The sequence below is a fragment of the Oncorhynchus kisutch genome, linkage group LG9, assembly GCF_002021735.2.
Source record: "Oncorhynchus kisutch isolate 150728-3 linkage group LG9, Okis_V2, whole genome shotgun sequence".
Taxonomy (NCBI): domain Eukaryota; kingdom Metazoa; phylum Chordata; class Actinopteri; order Salmoniformes; family Salmonidae; genus Oncorhynchus; species Oncorhynchus kisutch.
Genome location: NC_034182.2, coordinates 2143170 through 2166918, shown reverse-complemented (window position 1 = coordinate 2166918; position 23749 = coordinate 2143170). Strand labels below are relative to the sequence as shown.

At 43.6% G+C, this 23749-nt stretch overlaps 1 protein-coding gene across 10 annotated transcripts in view; it reads left to right on the top strand.

The window, feature by feature from the left end:
• LOC109883481 (ankyrin repeat and sterile alpha motif domain-containing protein 1B) overlaps positions 1-23749 on the top strand; it is a 222995-nt gene that overhangs the window by 162401 nt on the left and 36845 nt on the right. The window contains exon 1 of one of the 10 annotated variants that reach the window (XM_031831471.1): positions 9903-10347. The exons of 8 other annotated variants lie outside the window; for them this stretch is intronic. The gene's annotated coding sequence lies outside the window, so the exon portion shown is untranslated. Of the gene's footprint in view, positions 1-9902; positions 10348-23749 lie in introns of those variants that run through there. One more of the 10 variants, XM_031831472.1, reaches the window with a different exon arrangement.

Genomic DNA, 23749 nt, shown 5'->3' with positions numbered 1-23749 from the left:
GTCTAGGGTGTCGGGTAGGGTGGAGATATGCTACTATATGTAAGACCTTTCTGGGAATTGGTACACACATGTACTGTACCCTCTCACACACACACAACCTGTATTTAGTGGTCAGAGTTGATTAAATCGAGTGCCTGCTGGTTTCTGTGAGAAGAGAGGAGGATGGTGTATTTTCTCTCCTCCAGTGCGGTATGAAGGGATGAGGGAGAGAGAGAGAGATTATATAAGTACTTAGGAGGCAATGTCTCACAACACCGGGGAAACCACCCACACTGTTTGTCCAGGGTCCCTCAATAGTCTCTCAGAGGCCTGCTTTCCTTGTCTACTCTCGCTCTTCTGGGGGTGGAATGCATCTCAGTAGTCTGAGGTAGTCTCCTTTCCTCATCTCCTTTCCTCTTTCCTCTCGGATCTGAAAACAAATGGGGAGGTGAAACGTGTTACAGAGGTGGATGTTAGTATACTAATCAGATTAAGGAGAGGGAGAGGAAATGGCTGTGGAGGATTGAGAGGAGGGTGTAGTTTGAGTTAGAGCCACAGGAGGGTAGAGAAGATACCGGCAAAGGTATTCACAAAAATCTGTGTGTGTGTGTGTATGTACACTCCCCTGCATGTGTTTGTGTGTGTGTGTGTGAGTGTGCATGGTGTGTGTGTGTATGTACACTCCCCTGCATGTGTTTGTGTGTGTGTGTGAGTGTGCATGGTGTGTGTGTGTATGTACACTCCCCTGCATGTGTTTGTGTGCATTTGTGAGTTAATTTCAGTGCAATAGTTAATCTCTGTCAGATGTGGGACTCCCGTTCACACTATTATTAATTCAAACACATTGCTTCATTAGAAGCATTTGACTTGAGCGTGTGACTCCAGCGTGTGTGTGTGTGTGTGTGTGCGCGTGTGTGTGGTGCCTCACTAGCAATCATTGAGAGCATCCCTCTTCCTACGCCTGATTACTGTATACAAATGACAGTACCATTACATTTGGGTTAGGGGGTTTCCACTGCGTCACACTGACACTGGGGACAGGAAAGAGGATGGGAACGACGTGTGTGTGTTTGGGGACAGAGAGAAGCCCTATACTGAGTATAGGAGAAGTGCAGCTGGACTCTGTCTCTGGGGTGATGGAGAGATCAATGCTCTTCACACTGGCTACTGGAGAGAGAGAACACAATTACACCCAACTAAATGATCAAACAAAAAGATAAATACTTGATACATTGGAAAGAATTAAACAAAAAACAGAGCAAACTAGAAGGCTATTTGGCCCTAAACAGAGAGTAGTGGCAGAATGACCACTGACCACCTGACCACTGTGACTGACCCAAAATTAAGGAACTCTTTGGCTATGTACAGACTCAGTGAGCATAGCCTTGCTATTGAGAAAGGCCGCCGTTGGCAGGCGTGGCTCTCAAGAGCAGACAGGCTATGTGCACACTGTCCACAAAATGAGGTGGAAACTGAGCTGCACTTCCAAACCTGCTGCCAAATGTATGACCATATTAGAGACACATATTTCCTTCAGATTACACAGACCCACAAAGAATTTGAAAACAAATCCAATTCTGATAAACTCCCATATCTGATGTGTGAAATACCAGTGTGCCATCACAGCATCAACATGTGTGACCTGTTGCCACAAGAAAAGGCCAACCAGTGAAGAACAAGCACCATTGTAAATACAACCCATATTTATGTTGATTTATTTCCCTTTTGTACATTAACTATTTGCACATTGTTACAACACTGTACATAGCCATAATATGACATTTGAAATGTCACAAAGGTTCTGTGTGTGTACTGTTTACTGTTAATTTTTGTTGTTCCACTTGCTTTGGTAATCTTAACATATGTTTCCCATGCCAATAAAGCCCCTTAAATTTAGGTATTTAGTCAGACACCAATTGTGCAAGTTCTCCCACTTAAAAATATGAGAGAGGCCTGTCATTTTCATCATAGGTACACTTCAACTGTGACAGACAAAATGAGGGGGAAAAAATCCAGAAAATCACATTGTAGGAATTTGTATTAATTTATTTGCAAATTATGGTGGAAAATAAGTATTTGGTCACCTACAAACAAGCAAGATTTCTGGCTCTCACAGACCTGTAACTTCTCTTTAAGAGGCTCCTCTGTCCTCCACTCGTTACCTGTATTAATGGCACCTGTTTGAACTTGTTATCAGTATAAAAGACACCTGTCCACAACCTCAAACAGTCACACTCCAAACTCCACTATGGCCAAGACCAAAGAGCTGTCAAAGGACACCAGAAACAAAATTGTAGACCTGCACCAGGCTGGGAAGACTGAATCTGCAATAGGTCAGCATCTTGGTTTGAAGAAATCAACTGTGGGAGCAATTATTAGGAAATGGAAGACATACAAGACCACTGATAATCTCCCTCGATCTGGGGCTCCACGCAAGATCTCCCCCCGTCAAAATGATCACAAGAACGGTGAGCAAAAATCCCAGAACCACACGGGGGGACCTAGTGAATGACCTGCAGAGAGCTGGGACCAAAGTAACAAAGCCTACCATCAGTAACACACTACGTCGCCAGGGACTCAAATCCTGCAGTGCCAGACGTGTCCCCCTGCTTAAGCCAGTACATGTCCAGGCCCGTCTGAAGTTTGCTAGAGAGCATTTGGATGATCCAGAAGAAGATTGGGAGAATGTCATATGGTCAGATGAAACCAAAATATAACTTTTTGGTAAAAACTCAACTCGTCGTGTTTGGAGGACAAAGAATGCTGAGTTGCATCCAAAGAACACCATACCTACTGTGAAGCATGGGGGTGGAAACATCATGCTTTCGGGCTGTTTTTCTGCCAAGGGACCAGGACGACTGATCCGTGTAAAGGAAATAATGAATGGGGCCATGTATCGTGAGATTTTGAGTGAAAACCTCCTTCCATCAGCAAAGGCATTGAAGAGGAAACGTGGCTGGGTCTTTCAGCATGACAATGATCCCAAACACACCGTCCGGGCAACGAAGGAGTGGCTTCGTAAGAAGCATTTCAAGGTCCTGGAGTGGCCTAGCCAGTCTCCAGATCTCAACCCCATAGAAAATCTTTGGAGAGAGTTGAAAGTCCGTGTTGCCCAGCACAAAACATCACTGCTCTAGAGGAGATCTGCATGGAGGAATGGGCCAAAATACCAGCAACAGTGTGTGAAAACCTTGTGAAGACTTACAGAAAACATTTGACCTCTGTCATTGCCAACAAAGGGTATATAACAAAGTATTGAGATAAACTTTTGTTATTGACCAAATACTTATTTTCCACCATAATTTGCAAATAAATTCATTAAAAATCCTACAATGTGATTTTCTGGATTTTTTTTCTCATTTTGTCTGTCATAGTTGAAGTGTACCTATGATGAAAATTACAGGCCTCTCATCTTTTTAAGTGGGAGAACTTGCACAATTGGTGGCTAACTAAATAGTTTTTTGCCCCACTGTATATATATTAGCTTTTAGCTTTTACCCTTGTTCCTTTCAAAGCTGCTGACATCCTAGACATGGGATTGGCAAGAATATATATATGTATGTATGTATATATATATATATATATATATATATATATATATATATATATATATATATATATATATATATATATATATATAGAATATATATATACACTGCTCAAAAAAATTAAGGGTACACTAAAATAACACATCCTAGATCTGAATGAATGAAATATTCTTATTAAATACTTTTTTCTTTACATAGTTGAATGTGCTGACAACAAAATCACACAAATATTATCAATGGAAATGAAATGTATCAACCCATGGAGGTCTGGATTTGGAGTCACACTCAATATTAAAGTGGAAAACCACACTACAGGCTGATCCAACTTTGATATAATGTCCTTAAAACAAGTCAAAATGAGGCTCAGTAGTGTGTGTGCCCTCCACGTGCCTGTATGACCTCCCTACAACGCCTGGGCATGCTCCTGATGAGGTGGAGGATGGTCTCCTGAGGGATCTCCTCCCAGACCTGGACTAGAGCGAGACATGTTGTCCCAGATGTGCTCAATTGGATTCAGATCTGGGGAACGGGCGGGCCAGTCCATAGCATCAATGCCTTCCTCTTGCAGGAACTGCTGACACACTCCAGCCACATGAGGTCTAGCATTGTCTTGCATTAGAAGGAACCCAGGGCCAACCGCACCAGGGGTCTGAGGATCTCATCTCGGTACCTAATGGCAGTCAGGCTACCTCTGGCGAGCACATGGAGGGCTGTGCGGCCCCCCAAAGAAAAGCCACCCCACACCATGACTGACCCACCGCCAAACCGGTCATGCTGGAGGATGTTGCAGGCAGCAGAACGTTCTCCACGTCGTCTGTGAACCTGCTTTCATCTGTGAAGAGCACAGGGCGCCAGTGGCGGATTTGCTGATCTTGGTGTTACTTGGTGTGTCTCCTGGTAGCGCCTCCATGCTCTGGACATGCTCCACCTGTTGTCTATACCATTTGCACAACAGCATGTGAAATGTATTGTCAATCGGTGTTGCTTCCTAAGTGGACAGTTTGATTTCACAGAAGTGTGATTGACTTGGAGTTACATTGTGTTGTTTAAGTGTTCCCTTTATTTTTTTGAGCAGTGTATACAGAGAGAGAGAGTATAGAGAGAGAGATGGTAAATAACAGAGGGAGAGTGATGGGGAAAATTGTTTCTCGATTGATTTCCCAGTAAATCACTTCATAATCGCAATGGGCCACAGATTCTGTGGCGACCGGGGAGAGGGGAGACAATGGAGAGGTGGAGGGCCATTGTGGAAAGGTTTAAAATAGAACTAGGTGTCTGTGTGTGTACATATACAGGCCTGCTGTTGTGGGATTTGAACTGTGTTGCTACAGAAACACCTCTTAATCCTTCCTCTTCTCCACACACACACACACACAACTAACTTCATAGACCGGTTGCAAGAGCTTCCTTGTTGTAAATGTCAAAGAAGCATTGACGTCTAGCTCAATCTTCAGAACAGATCGCTAGGCCTCTCTCACAGAAGAAATTTGAGGAAGCACCCAAATGTCCAACCATATTGAATGGAACACATAAATGAGCATTCTTATTGGACGATTTCATGTAGCACCACAATCTGTTATTGGGCTGTGTAACTTCTGAACACCATCATGAATCATTCCAGTAGACAAATCATATTCAGCTTTTGACCCACAGAGATCTACTTGATTTAGATGTGTTTTCAGCTTTATGATAGGCTTTTAGCTTTTACCCTTGTTCCTTTTAAAGCTGCTTACATCCTAGACATGGGATTGGTAAGAATGCAGACTCATTCCAAGTGGAATAGGCAGGTAGCCTCGCGGTTAAGAGCGTTGGGCCAGTAACTGAAAGGTCGCTGTTTCGAATCCCTGAACTGACTAGGTTAAACATTTGTCCATGTGCCCTTGAGCAAGGCACTTATTGCTAAATGCAACGCTGAATGATTGAAACAGACATGTAGAGTTTGTATTATTGCTATGATGACTATGACATGATTGATGTTGGAGAGACAGCTGCAGTAACATAACCATACACAAGATGGAGCCACATCCTTTCATTTCCACCTTCCTCCCTGTTGTCAGGCAGACAGAGAGTGGCACCACTCCATTAAGACACCTAGAGGAGGCAAAGGCTGAGAGCGCAGAATGGAGTAATTAGGAAATTCAGCATGATTGGAAAGCTTTCTAGAGAGTTAAAGTGGTAGAAGTTGAGGCTGTTATTTCCCCCCAGGACCTCTTCCTCTTAATGTGAGACTCAGTGGTTTTCTTGACCCTCTCAGACCAGTGTTCATTTTGGCACTGTTTGTTAGATTTAGTCTTAGTCAATTTGTTTGCTATCCCTTTTCCTTTCTCACCAAATGTTTGTGTAACAGGCTATTGGTAATGTTACCAGGGTCACGTTCAGTTTTAAAAACATTCCTGAACGTTGCAAATAGAAATACCATGAATAGAGCCGACGTTATCCCTTATTCAACATGTCAGAGAGGCATGTTTGTTTTACATAACATATTTCCATCTGACTGTTCCATCTGACTGTTCCAAAACATTGCGTCCTGCTGAATACACCCCAGGTTGTTAGCTATAGCTAGTTAATGAGGTAACACGACTGAACAAGGTGTAGTTTTAACAAATGATTGAAAAGCTCTCAGTCTTAGAAACTATTGTCCAGTCCACTTAGTAGTTAGATTTTTGTTACAGAGATAATTTTGTCTTGTTATGTTTTAGTCAACTAAAACGAAAATCATTTTAGTTTAGTTATAGATTTTTTTCTGGGACTATGTAGTAATTTATTGACTTGTCAATTGCCACTGAAAAATAGGTGTTTGATGAATATTTTTGTCACAATCTTTGTTGATGAAATGAACACGGTCTCAGACAGAGAACACGGTTTGGGGAGTGTGTGTCGGGATTGTGTGTGTTAGGGAGTAAAAGCTGGGAAATCTCGTTGAAAGCAGAGGTTATTTCTGTTAAATGGGACTACTAGTGATAACTAGTGTTGTCTACCTGGGCTAACAGGTGAGTGTTTATAGGTGGCTGTGTATTGCTTCATGCTCATTCCTTACATGTGAGGGCGTGTTTTTGGGTTAGTGCTGTAGGGTGCTCCGTGCCGTATTCTTTGTGTGAGTGTGTGAGTGTGTGAGTGTGTGTGTGTGTGTGTCATACTCCCACAGGGCTGGACAAGTCTCTCTGCATTCCTCACTGATCGTATAATATGCTCCTTGAAGGGGAAATGGCAATAAGACATCCCATAAACACACACACACACTGTTCCCCATTCTGCTTGGCTAATATCCAGTCTTGAACACAATAATGGTGGGTGGTCAATAAGTCATCAAGCCAGTAATAATAGTTTAGCCTTTTTATCCCAGCTCTGCCCTGTTGCCATGACGCCTCAGCTAGTAGTTACCATAGAGACTATATATGTGAATGGAGGATGGAGGATTTTAAATCAGATGTGTCCCTTTGTTTGTGCATTTCATACCTTCTCTGTCACCTGTCCAAATGCACTGTGTGCGTGTGTGTGCGTGTGTGTGTGTGTGTGTGTGTGTGTGTGTGTGTGTGTGTGTGTGTGTGTGTGTGTGTATGTGTGTCACCTTCTCTGTCACCTCTCCAAATACACAGATTGTTTCCCATCACACCACCAGATGGTTTCTGCCTTCGTTAGCCACAGCACACACACTGCTGGTCAGTTGGACGCACTTCTAAGCTGCAAATAATTGAATCTTAATGCATGTTTTGTGTTAGGATGATTATATGTAGGAGGGCGTGTGTGCGTGCGTGAGTGCGTGTGGTTCATATGGGTACTGCACGTGTGTGTACATGTTTATGTGTGTTGAATGCGTACTGCTTGTAGGTTATCTTGATAGAGGGGTAAGTTAGTACTTGATGTTCATTGGTGTGTGGGTGGTTTTGCCTGAGGACTGTACAGTGCTGCATGTGCTACTATGTTACATTCTCTGACCGTTGCTTGTTAATTCCTCTTTGGATTCACAACACCCCTTTATGGTAGAATAGAGTAGGAGGTGTAGTGGGAGATGCTGTAACTTCATGTTCTGACCCTGACAGTTTTGTACTACTGTAAATTATACAACGGGTGCTTCTAATTCTGAATGCTGATTGGTTAAAACCGCATTCTAGCCAGTGTCTATTCCACAAGTTACCACCGGCTAAATCTATGATGTTAAAATGCCTATTTACTCTGTTCCATCTGACTGTGCAATCCACTGTCTCATCAGCCCAGCCAGGCAATTTATAAACTTGATCTCCACTGTAAAAAGCATCTAGACATTATCTCACATTTCTTTTAGACTAACATTTAGTTTTCAAGATTTGTATAAACCTTGCTGTCTGTCTCTCCGACATTTGTTACATTGTTTCAATATTGAAATCCGATCTCCACCTGTCTCATAGTAAATTAACATGTCGGGACGAATCAGACAGGCAGACAGCTTTTCTCAGCCAGTCGAAATCATAAATCACCTGGCATCATTTTTATATATATATATATATATATATATATATATATATATATATATATATACACAAAGAAATGCCAATTAAAAACAGTTAGTACTAAATTAAATGCTGTCTTTCCAGCATCAGTTTGAAGTGCTTGTATTAGCTGTGTTGTTGGCTTTCTCCTCTGAACAACAGTGTCCTGATGAGAGAGCACATTTTCTATGCCAGCTGAAATCGTGCATCATTAGCTCAGTGTTATGGATGTATCCAAGTAAATGTCTCTAGAAAACAGCTTAAACAAACACAAATGCAGCTACTTTTCTGTTATTCTGGCTGCACATTTTGATGTGACTGTAAATTAGCCGTAGTTGGCTAGGTAGCAAGCAAGGGATAAGAACGTTGCCAGCCAGTATGGCAATGGAACATTCAGAACGAACGACTGGGTCACGTCCATAGATACAAAACAAAGTGACTGAACGACTGGGTCGCGTCTCTGGCAACCGAACCGATAGAACGAACGACCAGCCGGCTTGGGTAGCAACCCTAGATTTGTGTCAGGACTATATCTCGTGGAAGGATGAAATAGTATGAGTCAATTCATCCAAATAATGTTTTTTATGAAAATATGTCAATCGTTATTGTAATATGTTGGTAACCCGTTGTATAAAGTTATAATACCCTGGAAGCCGGTGTTCGGAGGATATATTGGCACGGTTTGCCGGCCCTATACTTCGTCTTAGGCCTTACAACACTTGTGCCAATATATCCTCCGAACACCGGCTTCGAAAGGCATTACCCCTTAAACATAGTATCACATGAATGATACTTATAGTTAGGAATGGGATGACGCAAAGCCAAGCTAGATGGCTTAGGTTTCATGTATTACGTACACACACACTCACTATAACACACACACACACATACTCACTATAGCATACACACCCACACACACACTCACTATAGCATACACACACCCACACACACACTCACTATAGCATACACACACCCACACACACACTCACTATAGCATACACACACTCACTATAACACACACACACACATACTCACTATAGCATACACACACCCACACACACACACTCACTATAGCATACACACACCCACACACACACTCACTATAGCATACACACACACACACACACACACACACACACACACACACACACACACACACACACACACACACACACACACACACACACACACACACACACACACACACACACACACACACACACACGGGGCAGCAGGGTAGCCTAGTGGTTAGAGCGTTGGACAAGTAACCGGAAGGTTGCAAGTTCAAATCCCCGAGCTGACAAGGTACAAATCTGTCGTTCTGCCCCTGAACAGGCAGTTAACCCACTGTTCCTAGGCCGTCATTGAAAATATGAATTTGTTCTTAACTGACTTGCCTGGTTAAATAAAGGTAAAATAAATAAAAAATAAATAAAAAACACACACACACACACACACACATACACACACTCACTATAGCATACACACACCCACACACACACACACACCTGTTGTCAAGTCCCATCGCTGTGTGCGCATGTGTGTGTTTAATTCAAGTTTCAACATATGGGTCCTGTACCCAAACATTCCGTAACTCTTTACAATGATGATGATATTCTGTGGAAAACCCCAACGGAGTCAGAGAACCTGAAGGAGGGAGAGAGTTAACGTCATGTTATTCTATTCTAGGCTGTAGTGTGGTGTCGGATTATAATGGGTGACTTAGCTCATTGGAGAGTGGTAGAGAGATATGCAGGGATACACAGGAGCTCTGCATTACTGGTATGCACGGACATACACTCACTCACTCACTCACTCACCTACACCGACAGCCAGTGTGCATGAGCCCATCTCTGGATGGGCCCCGCGTCTCCATAGTAACGAGGTGGAGAGAGAGAAAGAGCGAGCAGCGTAGAGCGGGGGTTTCAGGCAGAGATGTGGGAGAGACGGTCTCTCTGCCGCAGCTGAGGAGGAAGGAGGAGTGGCAGAACGGTGGGAAACCTCTGGAATCTGGAGAACGAGAGAGAGAGAGAGAGAGGGAGGGAGAAATAGAGAGAGAGAGGAGGAAACAGAAAGAGGAGAGCGAGAAGGGGGAGTTTACAGAGAGGAGATAGGAAACCAAGCGTAGAGAGAGAGAGAGAGGGAGAGAGAGAGGGCACACTCCTCCTCTTCTCTGCTATTTACTGCTGGACTGGATTGTGACTCACAGCTAAAAGGAGCTACATGTATTAGTCCGTCTCTCTGAGAAGCAGAGGGGGAGCACACAGCTCTGGGGGAAGGCCGAGAAGAGCTGCTGGAATTGCGTGTTCCTCTCTCCAAGACGTTTCGTACAGAATACCCCCTTTAGAAGAAAGGTAAGTCTACGGGGAATAAGAAGGGGAAAGAATGATTAGAGAGACAGAGAAGGGGAAGGAGTGAGAGGGGATGGAGATATACTGTACAGAGAAAGAGAGGAGACAGAAGGGGAAGGAGTGAGAGGGGATGGAGATATACTGTACAGGGAAAGAGAGGAGACAGAAGGGGAAGGAGTGAGAGGGGATGGAGATATACTGTACAGAGAAAGAGAGGAGACAGAAGGGGAAGGAGTGAGAGGGGATGGAGATATACTGTACAGAGAAAGAGAGGAGACAGAAAGGGAAGGAGTGAGAGGGGGTGGAGATATACTGTACAGAGAAAGAGAGGAGACAGAAAGGGAAGGAGTGTTATTCGTGGTGCTTCTCCATTGATGTGCTTGCTGCTGCCTCTTTCTCTGCGTTTTTTGTAGTATGTCTCTCTCTCTCTTCTCTAGCGATGGTGTGTTCTATGGGGTGCAGTGGGGATGGGAACGTATGAAACACTTCTGTGCCATTCAATCCTGCTGACTAGTGACTATTCTGTGTGTGTGAAATACCTGCCCTTATTTCTGTATTTGTTTTAATCTGTGTGTGTTTTGGAGATGTACTGGACACAGTTGCATAAAAGAGAGCTCTGAGTCCTGCTGTCCTGGGCTGGGAATTGCTGTGGCTGTGCAGTGGTGGTGAAAGTAGTGTAGAATTGTGTGTGTGTGTGTGTAGAGTGGTTCATAGTGCTTGAGTTTAGTGGGAACACACAGTCACTCGCATACATACACACACAACCATTTAGACATGAAGACACATATTTCTAGACATATACAGTAGGCCAACACACACATCCCAGGGCAGGCTGGGTAACAGGCCCTGGGGGCTTGGTGTAGATGGACCTCACAGATCTCCTGTTGGGACTTCAGCCCTGGTTCTGTCTCTGTCTGTTCATCACATTTAGAACAGATGTTAATGTACTTGCTCATCAACTTAGATGATTACAATCTCTGTTCCTCTCTATTATTTTCCAGTACTCCCACTCTCTAAGTTAGGACATGTACAGGTATGCTGTAAGAGAATTGTACACTAGGGCCTGGAGGGAATGGAATGCAGCCCAACTATTCCATTACATGGGGGTGGTAGGTAGGTAGCTTACATGGGTAGGTTAGTATAGTGATGGTGGTTGACGGGGTTATTGCACAGCTGCTATTGGTTACCTTGGCTAACCCTACATCTGTAACGCATTCGCGACCAATCTCACCATGTAGAGAGGAGCGTAGGTGTCACGCTCTGACCATAGTTTTTTTTTCACCTTTATTTAACCAGGTAGGCAAGTTGAGAACACGTTCTCATTTACAATTGCGACCTCGCCAAGATAAAGCAAAGCAGTTCGACAGATACAACGACACAGAGTTACATATGGAGTAAAACAAACATACAGTCAATAATACAGTAGAAACAAGTCTATATACGATGTGAGCAAATGAGGTGAGATAAGGGAGGTAAAGGCAAAAAAAGGCCATGATGGCAAAGTAAATACAATATAGCAAGTAAAACACTGGAATGGTAGATTTGCAGTGGAAGAATGTGCAAAGTAGAAATAAAAATAATGGGGTGCAAAGGAGCAAAATAAATAAATAAAATAAATACAGTAGGGAAAGAGGTAGTTGTTTGGGCTAAATTATAGATGGGCTATGTGCAGTAATTTGTGAGCTGCTCTGACAGATGGTGCTTAAAGCTAGTGAGGGAGATAAGTGTTTCCAGTTTCAGAGATTTTTGTAGTTCGTTCCAGTCATTGGCAGCAGAGAACTGGAAGGAGAGGCGGCCAAAGAAAGAATTGGTTTTGGGGGTCACCAGAGAGATATACCTGCTGGAGCGCGTGCTACAGGTGGGTGATGCTATGGTGACCAGCGAGCTGAGATAAGGGGGGACTTTACCTAGTAGGGTCTTGTAGATGACATGGAGCCAGTGGGTTTGGCGACTAGTATGAAGCGAGGGATATCTCTGTTTTCTTTATATTTTGGTTAGGTCAGGGTGTGACGAGGGTGGGTACGCTAGTTTTTGTATTGTCTAGGGTTTTTGTATGTCTAGGGGTTTTGTATGTCTAGGGGTTTTGTTGGTCTAGGTATTTGTATGTCTATGGTGGCCTGATATGTTTCCCAATCAGAGGCAGCTGTTTATCGTTTATCAGTCTCTGATTGGGGATCATATTTAGGTAGCCATTTTCTCTTTTGTGTTCGTAGGTTCTTGTCTGTGTGTAGTTGCCTGTCAGCACTCATTTGTATAGCTTCACGTGTTGTTTTGTTATTTTGGTTGGTTTGTTCAGTGTTCATTCTTAATACAGTATATTAAAGATTGTACGCACACCACGCTGCGCCTTGGTCCGATTCATACGACGAACGTGACGGTAGGGGAGAGAGAGAGCGGTATGAATGAGAGGGAGATGAAGGGAGAAAGAAAAGTGGCAGAGAGAAGAGAGAAAGGGTTGGGATTGAGAAAGGATGGAATTGGAGAGAGAGAAACGGAATGAACGAAATGGGGAGAGAGTGGGGTGAGAGAAGGAGGGAATTAGAGAGAGAGAAACAGAACAAACGAAATAGGGAGAGAGTGGGGTGAGAGAAGGAGGGAATTAGAGAGAGAAACAGAACAAACGAAATAGGGAGAGAGTGGGGTGAGAGAAGGAGGGAATTAGAGAGAGAAACAGAACGAACGAAATAGGGAAAGAGTGGGGTGAGAGGAGGGAATTAGAGGGAGAGAAACGGAACAAACGAAATAGGGAGAGGGTGGGGTGAGAGGAGGGAGGGAGGTTGCAGCAAGACAGCAGACATGTTTACCACAACAGCTGTTGAGCAAACAGAGTGAAGGGGTAGAGGCAAATCCTACCACCTGCCCTTGTTTTACAATGATGCCAGGTGACCAATCATACTCAGCCATCATGCTGCTCACCCTGCCCCACCTGACCACCTGGCCAATCAAATCATCACCTCACATAGGGGTTGTGACACATACAATATTCTGCTTAATTGACGACCATAAATCATTTTACACTTCAGTCAACGTTAATGGACTTACCTACATTAGTCCTACTTATTCATTACTTCTCAAACCACAGTCTACTACCTATATAGGTCTCTACTTTGACACCCTATTCCCTATATAGGGCCCTGCTTTGACACCCTATTCCCTATATAGTGCACTACTTTGACACCCTATTCCCTATATAGGGCCCTGCATTGACACCCTATTCCCTATATAGGGCCCTGCTTTGACACCCTATTCCCTATATAGTGCACTATTTTGACACCCTATTCCCTATATAGTGCACTATTTTGACACCCTATTCCCTATAGGGCAATCATTTAGACCAAAGCCTCTTCTGATCAACAGTACTGCACTATAGGAAGCAATAGGGTGTCTTTTGTGATTGTCACGTCACCTCAGCCAACTGAACTGTGTCCCTCTAGCCAACCAAGTAGTATTCAATGGTGACATGTTGAGCAACATGTGTTTAAGAAATTTCACAGTCTGTTGAAGCGTCATTGGTAGATCAAGGCTAGTGTGTGTGCTTGTGTGTGTGCTTGTGTGTGTACGTGCATGCATTTGTGTGTGTGTGTGTATACTTGCATGTTTGCACTTGTTTGTATGTGTGTATAACAGATCCCTTTTGTCCTTTCCACTCCTCACACATGCTGTGTTTACCATTATATAATCACAGCAGAACCCAGAACTGACACATCCTCTGGTGGGGAAGAACACAGGAAGAGAAATAGTAACAGCAGTACAACTGTGTAGTGATTGGTTCACTGAGACATATAGAGAAATAGTAACAGCATTACAACTGTGTAGTGATTGGTTCACTAAGACCTATAGAGAATAGTAACAGCATTACAACTGTGTAGTGATTGGTTCACTGAGACCAATAGAGAAATAGTAACAGCATTACAACTGTGTAGTGATTGGTTCACTGAGACCTATAGAGAAATAGTAACAGCATTACAACTGTGTAGTGATTGGTTCACTGAGACCTATAGAGAAATAGTAACAGCATTACAACTGTGTAGTGATTGGTTCACTGAGACATATAGAGAAATAGTAACAGCATTACAACTGTGTAGTGATTGGTTCACTGAGACATATAGAGAAATAGTAACAGCAGTACAACTGTGTAGTGATTGGTTCACTGAGACATATAGAGAAATAGTAACAGCATTACAACTGTGTAGTGATTGGTTCACTGAGACATATAGAGAAATAGTAACAGCAGTACAACTGTGTAGTGATTGGTTCACTGAGACATATAGAGAAATAGTAACAGCATTACAACTGTGTAGTGATTGGTTCACTGAGACCAATAGAGAAATAGTAACAGCATTACAACTGTGTAGTGATTGGTTCACTGAGACCTATAGAGAAATAGTAACAGCATTACAACTGTGTAGTGATTGGTTCACTGAGACCTATAGAGAAATAGTAACAGCATTACAACTGTGTAGTGATTGGTTCACTGAGACATATAGAGAAATAGTAACAGCATTACAACTGTGTAGTGATTGGTTCACTGAGACATATAGAGAAATAGTAACAGCAGTACAACTGTGTAGTGATTGGTTCACTGAGACATATAGAGAAATAGTAACAGCATTACAACTGTGTAGTGATTGGTTCACTGAGACCTATAGAGAAATAGTAACAGCATTACAACTGTGTAGTGATTGGTTCACTGAGACATATAGAGAAATAGTAACAGCATTACAACTGTGTAGTGATTGGTTCACTGAGACATATAGAGAAATAGTAACAGCAGTACAACTGTGTAGTGATTGGTTCACTGAGACATATAGAGAAATAGTAACAGCATTACAACTGTGTAGTGATTGGTTCACTGAGACATATAGAGAAATAGTAACAGCAGTACAACTGTGTAGTGATTGGTTCACTGAGACATATAGAGAAATAGTAACAGCATTACAACTGTGTAGTGATTGGTTCACTGAGACATATAGAGAAATAGTAACAGCATTACAACTGTGTAGTGATTGGTTCACTGAGACCAATAGAGAAATAGTAACAGCATTACAACTGTGTAGTGATTGGTTCACTGAGACCTATAGAGAAATAGTAACAGCATTACAACTGTGTAGTGATTGGTTCACTGAGACCAATAGAGAAATAGTAACAGCATTACAACTGTGTAGTGATCGGTTCACTGAGACCTATAGAGAGTCTCCGTCCCAAATGGCAACCTATCCCATATATTGTGCAAAAGAAGTGTACTACAAAGGAAATAGGGTGCCATTTGGGATACACACAGACTCTTCTTGGCTGTGTCAAATCCTATCGGTTTCATCAGAGGCTTTGAAGTACCCAATGTAAACGATAACCCAGAAAAATATCAGTCTGTTTCCTCTCCTCCTTTCAGACCAGCTTCTTATTGGTTATTATATCTACTCAGCCTGCCCATGTATTCATGAGGTGTGTGTGTGTGTGTGTTTCCTCCAGCATTTGTCTTGTTTTTCCTCCATTTGGCACTATTTCTGTCTCTCAGACACAACCGGAACACACACACACTGAGCCAATGCTCCCAGTCCCATTTAACACTATCTATTAATGGAGATGTATCCATGGCGAAGGTAGTTTAATAAAACTCCTATTGGCTCTTCAGGCTGCCGGTGAACAAAACAAGCTTCCCCATTGGTCCCCTGGAATAGACTATTTCCTCTGCATTGAATCCATATATTGTTGATTTTTAGATCTGTTCGTTATTGTTCTACAACAAAGAGACATTGAATCATTATAAACGTACATCCTGAAAAACACATACACTGTATAGATTGATGATCAGTTTGAGGACGTAAAGCCCACCCATCTCAGCCACAGCAGTGCCTTTTTTCTTTACTGTACAGTGGTTGGCAGGCAAGCAGTGGTCTCTGGTTTCCCTCTAGTTGTCCCCGGCGATGAGGAGGAGAGGCGCTGGTTAAAAATGGATCAGGAAGAGAGAGCGGGGGCAGAGGCTTGGTCTCCACGGTGATAGTGATGACCATTGCGACTGTGTGTGTGTGTGTGTGTGTGTGGACTAGAGCCTGCACTGCAACAGTCTCGTGGCAATAGATATGCTAGCCAAATCAATTGCAATCAGGATAGACAACAGAAGGGCCTTTAGGAAAACCTGTAATTCCTACGAAGCCAACGACAGGGAGAGGTGGGTGGGAGATAGGGAGAGGGGGGAAGGAGAGGAAGATAAAGGAGGACTAACTGTCTTTGATAAAAGACAAACCATTGTGATAAACCAGTGTCAACAGACTGTGGAAAACAATGTGGTATTGTTTGTTAGATCTATTGAGAGTGGTAAAAGTGAGACACACACACACATATATACACACGCACACACACACACCAGAACCGCACATTATTATACAGTAGACATGACTTGTTGAAGGTACAGTAATAGAAACAGTGTATTCAACCTGCTCACACTACGCTACATTGATTAAAGCTACAGTCTGCGATTTGAAAAAACAACAAAAACAAGGTCCCGGTACTTGTTTTGGTACACAGCTGAGGCCGAATCGCAGACTGTTGCTTTAAGTGAAGGCTAGGGTCTCTGTGTTCTATGGGGACATAGTCTCTTCCTTTTTATTTATAAACACAAACCAACAGAAACAACACAACCACCCGATACACACCACAACGTCAATGCCTGCTCATGCAAACTTAACTAGGCTGTCATGGGCAATGCTATCCTGGTTAAACTAGACTGAATACTACGAAACAACAGGGAGCATAATGTTTAGTCCGGTTGGACCAGGCTAGGCCTATACAGTCACCATCCCTTCCTGTTCCCATCCTTTTCATCTTACTACTGACACCAGACGATTTAGACCCACAACTGATGATGGGGATCAACATCACTGTGGGTTTTCAGTCAGTCTGTCTGCTTCCCAAATGGGACCCTATTCCTTAAATAGTGTACTACTTTTGACCAGGCCCATAGGGCTCTGGTCAAAAGTATTGCACTACATAGGGAATAGGGTGCCATTTAGAATTCAGTCTGTCTTAGATCCTTAGTGACAGTGACTGGAGTTCACCAGACATGCTTTGATCCAATGGAGCCACGGCAATGTCCTTGAGCTCAACCAATCCAGAGTCCATTGAACTGGAAAAGATCAAAAGGTCTTGTCGATGGCTTGGGGTCGTGACTTGTAGAGTTGTCTGGGGAGTTCTGATTGGGTTATATTGACAGACTGGAGGACGCACATACACTCACACAAAAACGTGTACACAAGCGAGCGCGTACAAACACGGACACAAACCAATAGAGACACGGTCACGATGTCTGAACGTGGTTGCGGTCGATGGAGGGGAATAAGAGCTTTTAGGCCCTTTAGCCTCATTTTCAACCGCAAAGTGAACACTTTTGGTTGTTAGGTCCATCAGAGCAAATCACACCAGGGGGCCGAGCTCTCTCACCAGGCAATTAGTCTTTCACTTTGATACATAGATAGGAGGGAGGGGTAGAATAGGGAAGGGTAGGGATGGATGGATGGATGGAAAGAGAGGTAGGTAGAGAGGGGACAGTAGGAGGGAGGGGTAGAATAGGGAAGGGTAGGGATGGATGGATGGATGGAAAGAGAGGTAGGTAGAGAGGGGACAGTAGGAGGGGAAGGGGAGGGAGAGAGGATAAGTAGAAACAGTCAGAAAGAGAGAAGAAAGAAGAGATAAAACTGCATACACAGTGGGAACTGGAGAGAAATATATAGAGGGACAGCGAGAGATGGATAAACGAGGAAGAGTTGGTCTTGTTCTCTCATCATTAAAACTAGAACGGTATTGTGAGCACAGACAGTGATTCGGCTAAAGTTTCTCCCTCCCTCCTTTTATCTGCTCAAAAGAGCCGGCCTGTCAACCTAGCTCTACCATTGGTCAGAGAAGGCATCCCTTTGTGACAGGATCCTAAATGAGGGAAGGTCCTTGTTAAGGTCCAGTGATTAACCAGTGGTCAGTTCCACCAGTTCACAGTACGTATCTGTTTGAGTCGTTATGGTCGTAAAGCAACATGTTTTGGCATGAAAGTCTTACTGGTGTGGCATAGTCAAGGCTTCCGTTCTGTAACATGTTTATTTTATTATAAAGTCCTTCAACAGTGTCTGAATATAGTTATTGTATAACCACTATTTCCATTCCCCTTCATAGGACTGGGAGGTGGGGACAGTGAACTATTTTCATTCCCCTTCATAGGACTGGAAGGTGGGGACAGTGAACGATTTTCATTCCCCTTCATAGGACTGGGAGGTGGGGACAGTGAACGATTTTCATTCCCCTTCATAGGACAGGGAGGTGGGGACAGTGAACTATTTTCATTCACCTTCATAGGACTGGGAGGTGGGGACAGTGAACGATTTTCATTCCCCTTCATAGGACTGGGAGGTGGGGACAGTGAACTATTTCCATTCCCCTTCATAGGACTGGGAGGTGGGGACAGTGAACTATTTCCATTCCCCTTCATAGGACTGGGAGGTGGGGACAGTGAACTATTTTCATTCCCCTTCATAGGACTGGGGGGTGGGGACAGTGAACTATTTTCATTCCCCTTCATAGGACTGGGAGGTGGGGACAGTGAACTATTGTTCCTGAATGTCTCTATAATCACAGTTTGCTGATGGTGTGTGTGGTCTCCTCTGGCATTGCAGTGGAGTTTAGAGGATCAGGGTCGTTACCGCATCTGTCCCGGTTAAGCCTGTAATCAGTTGTTCCCCTGGACTGACGGGAACGTTAACGGGATTACTCCATCGATCAGCGAAAACACACACACACGTTGGCACTAACTCTCTTCAGAGTGAGCAGACCACACACTCTCACAGTGCAGACAGACAGACAGAGATACACATGAACGCAGGCACAGAGAGACACACACACACACAGACTCTAGACAAAGACTAGAGGGTCCGTCCCAAACCGTTTCATTTAAAGGAAGACTGTCAACACCGCAAGGCAAGTTAACCAGCTTGATCCCTCCGGCAATGTCCCAGCAAAAACACTGCAAACTGAAGAGACACCGAGAGAGAGAGAGAGAGAAATAGAGAATAAAAGATGGAGTGAGAGAGAAAGAGAGAGCGATGGGTTGCCACTTTGCCATCAGAGACAGAGATAGACAGAAGAAGGGATGAGAGAGAGAGAGAGGTGGGGAGGAGGAGGGAAGAGCGATAGAATGATATTGAGTGAGAGAGAGAGGTGGGGAGGAGGAGGGAAGAGCGATAGAATGATAGAGTGAAAGAGAGACTGATATTTTGCTGTTTATTATGATGATTATGTGTAACATAAATATTCCCCTTTGTGTCTCTACTGTGTCTTGGCATTGGCAATGTGACCTACTGGCTTATCATATCAGCAGAGCTTATTGAATTGGATTGAATGCAATTGAATATGGAGTTGGGAATGGAAGCAATAGAGGCAGAGTGAAAGAAGGAGTATATTGAGCGTGTAGGGTAGAGCCACTGTAGCAGTCACTCAGTCTCTATTTAAATGCAAATGGGGGCATGGTGCAGTCAGGCACACGTACTGTACTGTAGAGAGAACACATACTGTACATACTGTAGAGAGAACACATACTGTAGAGAGAACACATACTGTAGAGAGAACACATACTGTAGAGAGAACACATACTGTACATACTGTAGAGAACATATACTGTAGAGAGAACACATACTGTAGAGAGAACACATACTGTCGAGAACACATACTGTAGAGAGAACACATACTGTACATACTGTAGAGAGAACACATACTGTAGAGAGAACACATACTGTAGAGAGAACTCATACTGTAGAGAGAACACATACTGTAGAGAGAACACATACTGTACATACTGTAGAGAACATATACTGTAGAGAGAACACATACTGTAGAGAGAACACTCATACTGTAGAGAGAACTCATACTGTAGAGAGAACACATACTGTCGAGAGAACACATACTGTACATACTGTAGAGGGAACACATACTGTAGAGAGAACACATACTGTACATACTGTAGAGAGAACATATACTGTAGAGAGAACACATACTGTACATACTGTAGAGAGAACGCATACTGTACATACTGTAGAGAACACACTGTACATACTGTAGAGAGAACTCACACGTACTGTAGAGAGAACACATACTGTAGAGAGAACACACATGTACTGTAGAGAGAACACATACTGTACATACTGTAGAGAGAACACATACTGTACATACTGTAGAGAGAACACATACTGTAGAGAGAACTCACACGTACTGTAGAGAGAACACATACTGTAGAGAGAACACATACTGTACACACTGTAGAGAGAACACATACTGTAGAGAGAACACACACATACTGTAGAGAGAACACATACTGTACACAATGTAGAGAGAACACATACTGTACACACTGTAGAGAGAACACATACTGTACATACTGTAGAGAGAACACATGCTGTAGAGAGAACACACACATACTGTAGAGAGAACACATACTGTACACACTGTAGAGAGAACACATACTGTACATACTGTAGAGAGAAAACATACTGTACATACTGTAGAGAGAACACTCATACTGTAGAGAGAACACATACTGTAGAGAGAACACACACATACTGTAGAGAGAACATAAGATACTGGGGTGCAAAGGAGCAAGATAAATAAATAATAATTTATTAATTATAATTTACCCATGAGCTATGTACAGGTCTAGTGATCTGTGAGCTGCTCTGACAACTGGTGCTTAAAGCTAGTGAGGAAGATATGAGTCTCCAGCTTCAGTGATTTTTGCAGTTCGTTCCAGTCATTGGCAGCAGAGAACTGGAAGGAAAGGCGGCCAAAGGAGGAATTGGCTTTGGGGGTGACCAGTGAGATATACCTGCTGGAGCGCGTGCTAAGAGTGGATGCTGCTATGGTGACCAGTGAGCTGAGATAAGGCGGGGCTTTACCTAGCAGAGGCTTGTAGATAACCTGTAGCCAGTGGGTTTGCCAACCAGTATGAAGCGAGGGCCAGCCAACAAGATCATACAGGTCACAGTGCTGGGTAGTATATGGGGCTTTGGTGACAAAACGGATGTCACTGTGATAGACTACATCCAATTTGTTGAGTAGAGTGTTGGAGGCTATTTTGTAAATGACATCGTCAAAGTCGAAGATCGGTAGGATGGTAAATTTTACGAGGGTATGTTTGGCAGCATGAGTGAAGGATGCTTTGTTGTGAAATAGGGAGCCAATTCTAGATTTCATTTTGGATTGGAGATGTTTAATGTGAGTCTGGAAGGAGAGTTTACAGTCTAACCAGACACCTAGGTATTTGTAGTTGTCAACATATTCTAAGTCAGAACCGTCCAGAGTAGTGATGCTGGACGGGCGGGCAGGTGCGGACAGCGATCGGTTGAATAGCATGCATTTAGTTTTACTTGCATTTAAGACCAGTTGGAGGCCACGGAAGGAGAGTTGTATGGCATTGAAGCTCTGGAGGTTAGTTAACACAGGGTCCAACGAAGGGCCAGAGGTATACAGAATGGTGTCGTCTGCGTAGAGGTGGATCAAAGAATCACCAGCAGCGAGAGCGACATCATTGATGTATACAGAGAAGAGAGTTGGCCCGAGAATTGAACCCTGTGGCACCCCCATAGAGACTGCCAGAGGTCCGGACAACAGGCCTTCCGATTTGACATACTGAACTCTATCGGAGAAGTAGCTGGTGAACCAAGCGAGGCAATCATTTGAGAAACCAAGGCTGTTGAGTCTGCCAATAACAATGTTGTGATTGACGCAGTCGAAAGCCTTAGCCAGGTCGATGAATATGGCTGCACAGTAATGTTTCTTATCGATGGCGGTTATGATAACGTTTAGGACCTTGAGCATGGCTGAGGTGCACCCATGACCAGCTCTGAAACCAGATTGCATAGTGGAGAAGGTACGGTGAGATTCGAAATGGTCGGTAATCTGTTTGTTAACTTGGCTTTCAAAGACCTTAGAAATGCAGGGTAGAATAGATATAGGTCTGTAGCAGTTTGGGTTTAGAGTGTCTCCCCCTTTGAAGAGGGGGATGACCACGGCAGCTTTCTAATCTATGGGAATCTCAGACGATATGAAAGAGAGGTTGAACAGGCTAGTAATAGGGGTTGCAATAATTTCGGCAGATCATTTTAGAGAGGGTCCAGATTGTCTAGCCCGGCTGATTTGAAGGGGTCCAGATTTTTCAGCTCTTTCAGAACATCAGCTATCTGGATTTGGGTGAAGGAGAAGTAGGGGAGATTTGGGCGAGTTGCTGTGGGGAGCGCACGGCTGTTGACCGGGGTAGGGGTAGCTAGGTGGAAAGCATGGACAGCTGTAGAAGAATGCTTACTGAATGTCTCAATTATAGTGGATTTATCTGTGGTGACAGTGTTTCCTAGCCTCACTGCAGTAGGCAGCTGGGAGGAGGTGCTCTTATTCTCCATGGACTTTACAGTGTGCCAGAACTTTTTTGACTTTGTACTACAGGATGCAAATTTCTGTTTGAAAAAGCTAGCCTTAGCTTTCCTAACTGCGTGTGTATATTGAGCGTTTGACAGTGATGAGGGGTGGTTGTTTGACTGTAGACCCATTTACGGTCGCTGAGATCTTGGTTGAAAACAGCAGAGGTGTATTTGGAGGGTAAGTTAGTTAGGATGATATCTATGAGGGTGCCCTTGTTTACAGATTTGGGGTTGTACCTGGTAGGTTCAATGATAATTTGTGTGAGATTGAGGATTGAGGGCATCAAGCTTAGACTGTAGGATGGCCGGGGTGTTAAGAATGTCCCAGTTTAGGTCACCTAGCAGCACGAGCTCAGAAGATAGATGGGGGACAATCAATTCACATATGGTGTCCAGGGCACAGCGGGGGCAAAGGGTGGTCTATAGCAAGCGGCAACGGTGAGAGACTTGTTTCTGGAAAGGTGAATTTTTAGAGGTAGAAGCTCAAATTGTATTGGTACAGACCTGGATAGTAAGACAGAACTGTAAATGGAAATGTCTGTGTTTTTGGTGGTTTTCCTAAACCAGGATTCAGACACGGCTAAGACATCCGGGTTGGCAGAGTGTGTTAAAGCAGTGAATAAAGCAAACTTAGGGAGGAGGCTTCTAATGTTAACATGCATGAAACCAAGGCTTTTACAGTTACAGAAGTCATCAAAAGAGAGCTCCTGGGGAGTAGGAGTGGAGCTAGGCACTGCAGGACCTGGATTAACCTCTACATCACCAGAGGAACAGAGGAGAAGAAGGATGAGGGTACAGCTGAAGGCTATAAGAACTGTCCGTCTAGCACGTTCGAAACAGAGAATAAAGGGAGTAGGTTTCTGGGCACGATAGCATAGATTCAAGGCATAATGTACAGACAAAGGTATGGTGGGAGGAGAGTACATTGGAGGTAGACCTAGGCATTGAGTAATGAAGAGAGA